The following is a 13,277-nucleotide window of genomic DNA, read 5'->3' on the forward strand; positions in this document are numbered from 1 at the left end:
TAGTTCAAACATTAACATTCCAACTATACGCGTAACTCTTACTCATCTGGAGAAACCCTCTTTGGTTACAATAATATGGTATCTGCCTCCAGGCCTGCAAGGTTAGTGGAAAGTTTTTTGTTTTTTTTTGTTGGCCACAAAGATAAAAATGTAAAAATCAAAATCCCTAGAGAATATATAAACTGAGACTGAAAGTAATTAATTTTCTAGCCTTAACCCCTGCACACCTATATAGTCCCCTAAGGGGAACTATTTCTTTAAAAATATTCTGTCTTAAGTAGTAAATTCTGCACATTTAGTGGATATTTTATTACTGGTGTCATGCCTAGACAATCATCTAGATACGTAAGCAAGTCTGGTATAACTGACATCATTCTGCAGAAAGCCTCCAAAAAATCCCCAACAGTGTAACAGCTCTTGTGAGGTTAGAAGGAAAAGCATGAGCTGAAGGAGGAATGACTAAGATTGGATCACACAGTATGTTTATCTGTAGAACAAATGAAAATGTTTAGGAAAAACTGAATGTTTCATTCAACTGATGTGAACGAAAGGTAAAGAAAAGGTTACACTTTGCGGATTAGTAGAATGGGTTAATATTCCTGTCCCCCATACTCCTTCCACCCAAAAAATAGACTTCAACAGAAATCTGGAAAAGAAAACATTTCCATGAATTGTTCAAAGGGCTAAGCTTTGAGAAGTGCTGAGTGGTTTTCAGTTTGAATAGCAGTATAAGTACACCTGCTGAAACATTATTCTACTTTTAATGTTTACTTGGAGCTTGGGGCTGGTTTTATTTTTTGTTCTGTGACACTATAGAAAAAGATAACTTACAAAGCTTATTTCATTAGTACGTTTTGAATTATCTGCATTTGTCTGTTGATCTGTTCTTGGTTTTTATCTATTCTTCTGCTGTGCATACAAGCGGTCTCTATTATTAGAGAGTTAGTATTGATATAACCTGTGAAAAGTTCTGTATAACTAGCCATTAAATGAAAGCATCTCTGAAAACATTACAACTTTTGTGTTCGAGGGTGTAACCTAAATTATAGAGCTAGTGAATATTCTCTTATGTATTATGACTTCACCACATTAATACCAAAAGTAAATATTAGATGGAACCTTTATCACACATGAAAAGCCCTTTAATGTTCAAGGTATTATAAAGCTGAAATAATTTTTCTGTTCAATAAAGTGATGACAATGACAAAACAATACAGCGCATGAGTAAGGCAGCTCAAAATGAACAGTTCAAGAGTCCTGTGAAAGCTGTGAATTGTTTGGGCTTTTTCTAAAGAACTTATTTCAATTTGCTTTGAACTTCCTTTTGCTGTGAACAATGATTGTTGGGAACATTAGGAAATCAAGAGATAGTAAATACAATTCATTTTCTAAACTGCAAGGAAACCTCAATCCTCTCCCCACCCCACCCACGGGCTCCCAGTACGTCAGAAAGAACTGTATTTTTAAGGGCAGGTAAATCCAACCCAAAGACAGTCCTGAAAACACTTGATTCATGTGGTAATTGATTTCACATGCAGTTTGTCAATCTGCTCACTTTAATTAATCTTGTTGACATAAAGGTCCATTATGATTAACCTAAATAACATTTCAGCTATGAGAAACCTGGGTTCTAATGTCACATCCAAACATTTACTTTGGGAATTTATCTGGAACATCAGCAAACACGTTACCTAGCTAGAGGATCTGTAGAGCTGCAGCTCTCTTACTTAAAAGAGTGCCCAAAGCTCTGAGGACTTAAGGAGTTTGTGATTTCACACTTAAAGGGGGCACAATATAAGGCCCAATAGCATTAATCCTGTTTTTATACACACACACACACACACACTCACTCTCTCTCTGCTCATTCATTTAAAAAATTGTAGACAATACATAAATTGCTGGTCAAGCTAAGCAGAAATTAATACCTACAAGTTATATGGCAATTATTTGTACAGGCTTTTTTATGCTGCTAATGCAGGGCAGCATTCTCAGGTACACACTCCAGATTAGCTTCAACTGGAGTTTGCCTGAGTAAGAAATGAACAAAAGCAGAGTAAGGACTTCATGATTTGGTCCATATATTATAGAGGAGGGTTTTTGTCTTTCTAGAGATAATTACAGTTAGCAATGAAAAATAAAGGTAAAACTGGGGGAGGGGAGGTAACAATGGGAATTTACCAGCTGGAAGACAGAAAAATGCAACAAGCAGCTGCCAGTTGCAAAATGGCCACTTTAGGACTGGAGCTGCTGGGTTCTTCCACTTCTAAAGGGCCAGCCCCAGAAAAGCACGTTTGGAAAAAAAGTTCTTGTAAAAGGACAGCTCTGGACTGCGAATAGTTTGTAGGGACCAGGAAGCTGCTCCTGAGGAAGGGTTTGCTTTGATGTTGTGGTAGGTTAGCTTCTAAAGGCAGTTCATGCAAATTCTGGGAAAGCAGGCTTTCCAGATAGCCTTTGACAAAATCAAACCCTATATGCACATAAACTCTCAGAAAAAAGACTAAACTTACCCACAGCAAGGGTAAACAAAAAGTCCAGTAAACTAAACTCAAACAAAATAACTCTTTGCCTCCTACCTGGGTTCACTTTTCCACTGACTCTTTACATCTCTTCCCGGACTCTGTGGAATTGTCCTTTCGTTCTTGTGCAGAGTAACGCCTCTCAGGGCTTTCTTCTTTGAGACATGGCTCCAGATTCAACCGTCCTTTTCCCTCTTGTGTGGAGTGCTCCTGTATCACCTTTCTTGGTGGCTGGTAGGGAAACCCAGGCCTTCCCTCTTCTCTAGATTCCAGGCCAGGGGCTTGTTGCTGACTCCCTGGATTTCTTCCTACCTCACCCATCCTTCAGGCCCTTTCCTACAGCTCCATCCTGGGCTCACTGATTATTTACCCCTCTCTAGGCCCTTCTTCCACTCTGTATCAGCCAGAGACTCAGAGTTCTTCCCTTCTCCCTGCAGACCCCTTCATGCTCACCACCCAGCTGGGTTTCATCTTCAGTTGAGCCTGGCCCACCCTCCAGGTGCAATCAAGTGCCTTAACTGAATTCTCTAGCTCCAGTTAACCCTTGTAATGCCAATGCGGGGATATATAACCCACGACAGCCTGGAGACTGAGATCCCCCATCTCCAAATGTGGTCCCACAAGGTCAGGGTTACATCAAGGTCAGAAAAATGTGCTCCACTATTGCCCATGTCATACCGACCATGCAGAAGTTGAGAGCCCAGCTCTGTTAAACGAATATCACAAGGTTTACGTAGAACTAGGACACATACTTGAAACAAGTTATATTTTTTTAAAAGAACAAATAACATTCTAACAACTACTGGTTCAGATTTTATTTCTAATGAACAATTATACAAGATCTGGGTGGGGGAGGGGTTCCCACCATCTGTTTTGCTATGCATTGACAAAATCATTTTGTTCTTTTAAAACCCCAGGGTCCCAACAAAAGATAGCCCTGTAGAACATGGAGGAGCGTGCATGTGTACGTACACACAATATTTGTTTCTTCGTCTATGCTTAGGTAACACTCTGGCTTTGTTTCTAAAAGGAGGCACTCTGTCTCTCTGAAGTGACAGAACATACTCTATTGCTAACCACAACAATGCTAGCAGTGCTATTGTAAGCAAACACTTCTGTGCAATAACATTCAGTGGCCAACATGTAAATGTGTTCAATGAGACTATTTGCATTCCCATCCCATCCCATCCCACCCCCCGTGCACGCACACACACTCTTCTTTCTTCAGACATTCTTTTTAAAATGATGTTAGTGCTGGAGAAAGGTGCCTGGCTGACAGCTCTGGAGAATTCTATTTTTCCACAAAACAGGTTCAGCATGGGTGACTGCAAGCTACCCTACACCTTCCTGCCAATGCAACTTCACCCTGACCAAGAGGGACCACCTCTAGGGGTGAAAAGATAGCTCACTCACTTTCAATGGTCAATTCACACCTGCAGAGAGTGCTACAAGGAGACCAACTGTAGCAGCTGTTTTTGTGATACGGACACATATTTATCAGGCACTTGACAAGGATCACCACCCTCATTTCACAAATGCCATCCAATAATCTTCAGAACTGTATTAGTTCAATACAGATATGAGACTGTGATCCCAGAGGTGAAAGGCTCCACATTCCCTTATCATTAAGGATACGATTTAGTCACGGAGGTCACAGATTCTGTGACTTTACCAGAGCTCTGTGACTTCTTTGGCTGCAGCTGTCAGTGGCTGCAGCCCAGGGCTGACAGCCTAGTCCAGCAGTGGGGCTTGGGCTGTCAGTACCCTCACGACAGAGCTCAGGCTGTCAGTCCCCAACCATGGGGCTGCAGCTGTCATTCCTTCCCCCCAGCCCTTTCTCCATGGTTATTTTTCATAAAGTTCCCAGACAGGTCAGAGGATCCCATGAATTTTAGTTTACTGCCTACAACCTCTCCTTGACTTGTACTAAAAATAACTGACAAAATCTTAACCTTACTTACTGGTCTCCTGAAACCACCCAGTCCACCAAGAGACTTCCTTTTCAACAGAGTACCAGAAAACAAAGATCAACATGTAATTTTTGGGAAACGATATAGTCTTTTGGAGCAGGATGGGACCCACACTCACCACTTGCACACCCCCTTATGGCTAGGGTTGGTGTAGCAAGTTTTTCCTTTCCAGTGCCCCCTGCTGACACTCACTCTGGTCCCACAGAGGTCTGACTCTTCTTGCAACTTGGCTCCAGTCTGGTCATCTTTTAGTCCTACTCCTTCTGGGGGAACAAAGTCAAATGAATAAAAGTTCAACAAATAATTCCTAGACCTTTTATTAATTCTGCAGACCCTGACTCTAGGCCCAATGGTCCTTACACCTTCTCTCAGCATTTAAAATCATCCTTATCCACATACATTGGAGGCAGGGGGGGCTTCACTCCACCTTCCTCATGGCTGGTAGGGGACTCAAGGCCCACCCTCTACACTGGATTCCATTCCAAGAACAGAAGATCTGCTCTGACAGACACTGTGACACTGCCTCCCTGGACTCCTTTCTACCCACATTTTCCGCAAACTCCTTTCTGAGCTCTTTCTAATGCCCAACACCTCCCATGGTATTTCTGGCTGGTTCCTATTCTTGGTCCGGGACACCATGGAAGCTCACTCCAATCCTGTGTCTTGCAAGTATCTTCCCTCATTGGGCTTCATTGTCTCCCTGCAGGAGCCTTCCTGTTTCCCACAGGCCACTTCACTCTCTAGCGCCAAGAGAGTGGCTACAGAGCGCTTACCTCCCTCCCATCTAATTTCTCAAATCCTAAATATTGTCATCTCCTCCCTCACCCTTCAATATACCAAATCTGACATATATTTGTTGCAACCTTCTTTGTAAGAAATGTCCATTCTGATAGATTCTTAATTTTCTATATGAGTCCACAGAGCCTAGTTCAAAGCCAACTGTTCAAAATGCTGCATATACTCAACTCCCATGGCTATTTTGACCTTAAATGACCATTTTATAGGGCTGGCCTTCCAAATTATAACTTTAACAGATTAAAATGCTGCACTCAGTATGCTCTTAGATCCAAAAAAACACCAATGTCATAAATGCATTTCATATTGTCTTGATTTGTGGCATAGGTCAACGCATCTGGTTGTCAAATAAACATGGACCTCTGATTGTATGAGAGAGGCATTATCAGGGCAGTTTTAAAAGTTAATAACTACTAAACTTCCATGATACATATTTTTGGCTTACTATGTTTTAAAAATTAATGCATTTTCAGATTTCATTATATGCACTCAGAGTGATATGTGCAGAGGGCACAGTATCATGCTGCTTGGACATGTTTCCAAGTAAACGTCAGTTGCTAATAACATTATGTTCTGCTTTCCCATAACTAGACTGAACTGCAAGCTAGATGCCATTGCACTGTAAACACTTATCCAAAAAGGTAAATGTTTTTAAGGTCAACTTTTCAAAGTCTTCAAAAAACACATTTATTCAAACTGTTCTCTGAGTAGTTAAACATTTCAAATCCTCCCAAAGGACACAGGGCACTTCACAACCCCCTACCCTCCCCCCCAAAAAAAACCCCAACAGCAACAAAAAACCTTCAGTCTACTACTGGGATGAAACAACAATTGAGCAATACCAGACAGCACAATTGTGGAATGATTTAGAACAGAAAATAAAGAATACCCTTTCTAGTTCAAAATACAAGGAGAATTTTGTAGACAAAATATAATGATAGGTGTTGCAATTTGGCTAGGATAGTAGAAATAACAACCCATCGCTTACAAGAAGTGCCATAAGATCTTTAATAACATATGTCAGGTACCCTGTTTTAGGTCACTATTCTGGATGACTGGTTCACATGCTGAAGCAGAGCTAAAATACCACCTACTGAATCACCAACTCCCAGTTCCTGCAGTACCTCGTTGCTCTTCAGAGTTCTCCCAGTTTCACTACTTAGTTTGACCCTGCTTAACTTAAAGAAGATGATTGGATCAGAGCAAAACGGTAAGTCTGCAGTCCAAACTGCCATAGCAAATCTCAAACTTCATTGCTTACCTCATCAGCTAAACAAAATTCCCAATATTTTGGATGAGCTCCTTTTGTTTTGTTGTTTTGTTTTAAAGCAGTCTCCAAATCTGCACCTACAAAATGCAAATGCAGATCCATTTTGTACACATGAAGCCAACATTTGTTCACTAAACCAGGCATTTTTGTTCAGTTTATCCATTTTGTGTTTATAAGTCTAGATTTTTTGCATGTGCAAATAGGTGAGGTCTGTAGAGCTGGGCAGGGAATAGTTTTCCCATCCTGCAAAAAATTTCAAGATTGCAAATTGTTTTCCTGTTGACTTTTTGGGAAAAAATGGTTGTTTTTTTTTTGAGAGAGACACACAAACCACACAACTCCAGCACAGTGTGTAGCCCCCTGTTTAAGGCCACTCATCTGGGATGTAACAGTTCCAGATTCAAGTCCCTTCTCTGGCTGATTCATTGGGCTAAGGAGTGAGACTGACTCTATATAGTCTGGTGTTTAAAGACACTCACCTGGGTTGTCAGAGACCCAGATACAAGTCCCTGTATCTTTGACCTCGCACTCAAGTGCCCTAACCATTGGGATAGACAGTCAATCTCTCCCAAAGAATATTTAATTATTTATACAAGGTGAAACAGCTCCAACAGAAGAGGCTGAGGGAGAGAGGGTGCTGAATAGCAATAGCCAGCTGATTGGGGCACTCAACCTGGATGTTGAAGACTCAGGTTCAAGTCCTTCTGAATCAAGCAGAAGAAGAACTTGAACTTCTTGACAAATCCCTCTTGAACCTGGGTCTCCCACACCCCAGGTAACCGTTGGGATCAGGGCTACTTTGGGGTGGGGCTCTCACTCCTCTGGGAGGAAATTCCATCATGGACTCAAGAAACTTTTCCATCAAAATCGGTATGTTCCCACAAAAAATTTGGTTTAAACCAGTTGGCTTTTTCTGACAAAAAATGTCACCGAAAAATTCCTGACCAGCTCTAGTTCAGCTCTGTGTATCTTGAAAGCTTGCCTCTTTCACCATCAGAAGTTGGTCCAATAAAAGATATTAACTCACCCACCTTGTCTCTCTAATATCCTGGGACAACAACACTGCAAATAACAATGTGAAGAGTACAGTCACATCAATGTTCTGTAGAAGAATACAGGCAGTGGCAACAACCATTTTCTCCATATTAGGGAAAGTCATATGGTAAACATCTGGAATTCAGACAGGCATTTATTCAACAAAGCACTGTGCAAGTAGCCACTATTGATTTATGTCTTCCAAAGCAGTGATGATACACACACACACACACACACACACACACACACACACACACTCCTGAACCTAAAATTACCCTTATGCAATTTGTTCTTATTTAATTCTTACTAATTTTTAAAAGGTAGCAGATAATTTAAGAGGTTAGTTTAAAATCTGGTAACACTTGGTACCATTGTGCCATTCATAAATACTCTTATTACAAGATTTTACAGGGCTTTATAAATATGCCTGGCAACTTGCTTATACCTGGATTTAACAATAATTAAGGCCTACTATTACCTTCTATTTGCTTCTCAGCTTTAAGCACATGAAGTCTTTTTGATTTTAAGGACTTGCATATATGTTGAAGGATTGGGGCCTAAAATCTTAGAACATGCTTTACAACATCTGTTAAGCATTTGTGAATGCATTGCATGCCATATCTTACAATATGGCTGGTTAGTGAAGAGTACATCCTGTTTGTTTTTTCAGTTAATTCAGTGCTCATGGAAGATGGACATCACTGAAGAGTGACATCATCTGTTTATCCCCAAAACAAGTATAGTATAGACAGTGGATTCCACATATTCAACTGTGGCGCTTATTTTGTGATGTCTAGGGTGACCAGATGTCCCGATTTTATAGGGACAGTCCTGATTTTGGAGTCTCTCTCTTATATAGGCTCCTATTACCCTCCACCCCCGTCCTGATTTTTCACATTTGCTGTCTGGTCACCCTAGTGATGTCAGTACTAGAAAATCAACAGAGACTTATTTCAAACAGATCACTGAACAGCCACCCAATGGTAGTAATTTTCTGTCAGCCATTACCTGCAGGAGATGGTCCTGGGGTATTTAGAGTTCAAGTCAATGGAACAATGAAACAATGAAACATTCCCTCAATCTAACAACCATTAAAACTAGTACCACAGGATCATGGTAATCTCTGAGTCCCAAAATGTATGTAATTGGGCAACTAGATACAAATATCCATATGGGTGTGCAAATCACATATTTGTAGGAATAGCAGGGCCAAACTGGCCACATGCACATGTAAAACACCTGATCTGTCGGTGCACAAGTATTTACAAGTTAGTTGCATACATATGCACATTTAACTGTACACACCCAACTTTGGAAGTCTGGCCCAGTGTGATTAACTATGATGAGTCAATCATACTGGGACAGATTTTTACAAGTATTTCAGCATGCTATTGTCAGTGGGAGGTAGGAACTAGCTGCCTATTTGCATCTTTAGGCACCTAAATACCTTTAGAAACCTGTACATTAGTCAGTAAGATTTCTCCTGTATTTAAAGCTACACATGTGCTTAAATACTTTCTGAATCAAGGTCAATCTGAGTACATTTGTGCCACTTTCCAAACTGATGGCCTGATTCTCCTGTGGTGTAAATTTCCCCTGGTGTAAATCAAGAGTAATTCTCCAAAAAGTCAATGCAGCTGTACTGGTACAGAACACACAAAAAAGGACAATCAGACCCTGAATGTTTTATGCATTGCAATTCCTATGAGACTGTAAAGAAATAAGGAACATGAAATCTTATTTGCAAGACCAATTATGGTAACATATGGTAGATTTTATGTGTAACAGCTTTCAACAGACTATCAGCAATATTGTAATATTCGTGTAGTGTTTAATTTAGAAATAGTTTGGGGTTAGGTAAAAATAAGACTAATGTTATGCTGCCATCTACAGTTAAATACGGACATCTTCTTTAATAAAAATTCAAAATCCACTACACATTCTTAAAGTTTATAAAAAAATTTCAAATAGTAGTGGGTTAAAAGGATGACTCTCTGGTGACAATCTGCATAGATTTCATTGGCTCCATGATACTGAAGTGAAAAACAGTAAGAAATCACTGAAGGAGATCCTGCCACTTGACGAATCCAGTACAGAATGAGAAAAGGAGAAACTACTGAGACCCTTCAGGAATTATAGTATCAAACATTTTTATATGAAAATGATATGAGTGAGCTGCTAAATATTTTCAGAAAGAATTTTTCAAATTAGTCCTAAAGTAAAATTTGAAAGGGGATCTGCAATATTTAACAGTTTCCAAAGACAACTACAACCACTGTTATCAGCAGATGGGCTCCTTCATTATAGCCAGCTCTGCTAAAGGTACACAGTAATTGTAACGAGTTTCAATTTGTTGGGCCATTGATCAAACATAATTAGAGCCCTACCAAATTCATGGACAAGAAAAAATGCACCATGGACCATGAAATCTGGTCTCCCCCGCATGAAATCTGGTCTTTTGTGTGCTTTTACTCTATACAGATTTCAAGGGAGAGACCAGCGTTTCCTCACATTAGGGGTCCTGACCCAAAAGGGAGTTATGGGGTGTGTGTGAGAGACAAGGTTATTTTAGGGGGTTGCGGTATTGCCATCCTTACTTTTGTGCTGCCTTCAGAGCTGGGCGGCCAGAGAGCAGTGTCTGTTGGCTGGGCGCCCAGCTCTGAAGGCAGCACCCCCCCAGCAACAGCGCAGAAATAAGGGTGACAATACCATACTATGCTGCCCTTACCTTGTGCTGCTGCCTTCAGAGCTGGGCAGCTGGAGATGGTGGCTGCTGACTGAGGGCTCAGCTCTGCAGGCAGAAGTAGGGGTGGCTCTGTCTTCAGCGCTCCGGGCCAGCAGCCACTGCTCTCCAGCCGCCCAACTCTGAAGGCAGCACTGCTGACAGCAGCAGAGCAGAAGTAAGTGTAGCAGAACTGCACCCCCCCACAATAACCTTGTGACTTCCTCCACAACTCCTTTTTGGGTCAAGATCCCTACAGAGATCAAGTTCTGCAGTCTGAAAGCTAAACTTGCACTGAAATACAGGGGAGTTTCCAGTAAAGACTCCAGTGGAACTAGCCTATTATTATTTTTGTCCTAAAATTAATGTTTATTTCCATTCATATTTATTTTGAAAACTGATGTCGTAGTAACATCAGTATTGCACAGAAAAGATATTTAGTAATTAATTTTAGGGTTACATCAGGGATACATTTGGTCTTATATGGTTTGAAAATTATGCATTGCATCATTCACTTGATCCATAAGGTTGGGGGTTTTGGGGGGAGTGGGAGTTGGGTGGGGGAGAGGATTGCATATTATCAGTCTTTTGAGACTGCATATATAGGTTACATTAGAAAAATCAGCATTTATTGTTGTTCTATATTAACAATGGCGTACAGCATACTGTAGATAATTTTTCCTGACCAAAGTTTTACTGTTTTCTTCAGATTAAGCTATTACAAGTTGAGTAAATATAGAAATAGAACGAGTAAATACATTGTGTTTAATAACTACTAATGTTAAAAAAAGAAGTGTTATCTACTTGTTACTTAGACTAATTTTATAAGCCTTGCAGTCTCTTTATCTTTTAAGTTATGAATCATTTGAAAAGTTTCTAATAACATCATGAATGTACTTGTCACAATTGCTAATGGTTTACTTGTCACCACAAACTATACAAACAGTTTCTTGTGACTACAGATCATTTTTCCTAGTCTTTGTAAAGATATATTACAGCATCATACCACCGCCTGTTACTTTTCTGTAGGCATGTTGTTTCTAACCATCTCTTAGTATCCCCAAGTCAACAGAGGTATGTATTTGAAATAATCTATAAGGATTTAAAACAAATATTAATAAGGATTATCGGAATTCATTACACCCCCTCATTCATCTTTTATCATTGCGTAAAATGCTGTTAATTTGTCTATGCTCTTTAAAATAAACATAAAATTGCCAAAGAAGGCTCTAAAGGCTGTAGGATTGCAAATTAAACTGAAATCCATCTCCATAACACAACAACAAATTCCAATAGCTTAAACTCTGATAACCAAACAGGATCATATATACAGGCTGCTACTGAGTGAACACAGCCTACGTAAGCATTTCACAGGGTTTTTTTAAAAACCCTTATTATTGATACCATTTTTTTCTATTGGGGTAGTTATGTGTATTGTAGAGCAGAACTGGGTAAATACTGCACAAAAGCATTTCTAAAAATAGCTTCAATTAATATTGAATTCACTTAAATAATAGTTTGCAACCCTCTTTTTTTTTTTAAGCAAACATTCATGTAAGTTTGTTTTTGAAAGTGTGAATGTTTGCCTAAAGCAAAAGGCTCACAAGTATTCAAGTGAATGTGTTTGCATGGTCATTTTGAAATCTCTGATTTCCCACTTCCTGCTTATAAAAGTTCAGTCATTTAATCCAGGACAAAAACAATATCACCTGACTTAGCTGACCAATTACATACTACAAACAAACAAAAAAGTATCAAAGATAGAAGAGAAGCAAACATAATTGGTTCACAAACCACCAATAGCCTAAAATATATTTGTCTGAAGTGCTCCTTGAATAATTTTAACCAGCATTTGCCAATTGTTATTTGCCAATAATTCTCAAATAGAAAAGAGGGCAAAATTTGTCACCTATGGTACTCATTGGTTGGCTAGCTCTATTCTAAAAGGTACTGGATATTTAGTGTAGATTAAATACAGAGATAGAGGTCACTAAAAGTGTGCACAATATGCTTTAACATACAGTTGATGGACTTGTTCATACAAATAAGGATGGGAAATTAAGACATCATAAGAACAGAACTAGTAGAGGAAAATTACATTTTTTCTTCTGCTCCCTCTCTCTCAATCCCAGTTTTGCTGTGATATGGAGAAAATAAGGACATTTGAAAAACAAAACAAAACAAAATCCCTCAGAACCAATCACCATGAAACTGAAATGCATCTCTTGGAGCCAGAAGGCACCACTGAACAGTAGGCTGCATTCTCAGTAACTACAGTATCCACATCCTCCTTCCAACTTAACTGTCAAGCGTCTTGTATTACAGCATCATATTCAATTGATATGTAACACATAATTTTTCAGTCTACCACAGGATACTATTCTCTTCCCCAATAGAGTATAAATACCTCATTTCTACACTTGCTAAATAAAGCAGCACAGTTTACTTAAAATACAATAAGTGCTTTCCATGGTTTATACATGTGGAATATCTTCCCCTTTGTCAATTCAATCCCATTTTTTCTTCTCTTTGGAACGGGGAATAATCAAACTGAGAACAACCAAACAGGAATTAATAGACCATAGCCACGGTTACCCATTAAAATGTTGCTTTGAGTAAGATATAAAAAAGGCAAAGAAGATAAATATCCACGGCTGTGTTAACACGTAGGGATGCATATGAGCCTTAAAATAAAACATGTGTCCTATTGAAAAATGTGTTGTGATAGTAGCACATACGTTTGAAAATTAGAAGATAGAATGTGCCCAGATATCAGATAATGTGACAGGTGGCATTAATGCATTAAGATAAATACCCCATTTGATCCTCAGAAAATGATCAGGGACTACTTAATTCTTACTAGTCTGAATACCCTGTCTGACATGCTGAAGTAGTGACCCTAACCACCAGTTGCGACTGCCAACTCCCTTCCCCTATAATATCTTCTCCTTCCAACAATGGAGCCCATA

At 39.5% G+C, this 13,277-nt stretch overlaps 1 protein-coding gene and 1 long non-coding RNA gene across 2 annotated transcripts in view; both read right to left on the reverse strand.

Moving 5' to 3' along the window:
- BRIP1 (BRCA1 interacting helicase 1) overlaps positions 1–13,277 on the reverse strand; it is a 196,402-nt gene that overhangs the window by 24,829 nt on the left and 158,296 nt on the right. The window lies entirely within an intron of this gene.
- On the reverse strand, positions 4,108–7,659 carry LOC127037319 (uncharacterized). The gene is made up of 3 exons (XR_007770335.1): positions 7,583–7,659; positions 6,543–6,628; positions 4,108–4,749 (listed from the first exon to the last, which is right to left on the reverse strand). It is a non-coding gene; the product is annotated as an uncharacterized LOC127037319 (long non-coding RNA).

The sequence above is a fragment of the Gopherus flavomarginatus genome, chromosome 19 (genome assembly GCF_025201925.1).
Source record: "Gopherus flavomarginatus isolate rGopFla2 chromosome 19, rGopFla2.mat.asm, whole genome shotgun sequence".
NCBI lineage: Eukaryota > Metazoa > Chordata > Testudines > Testudinidae > Gopherus > Gopherus flavomarginatus.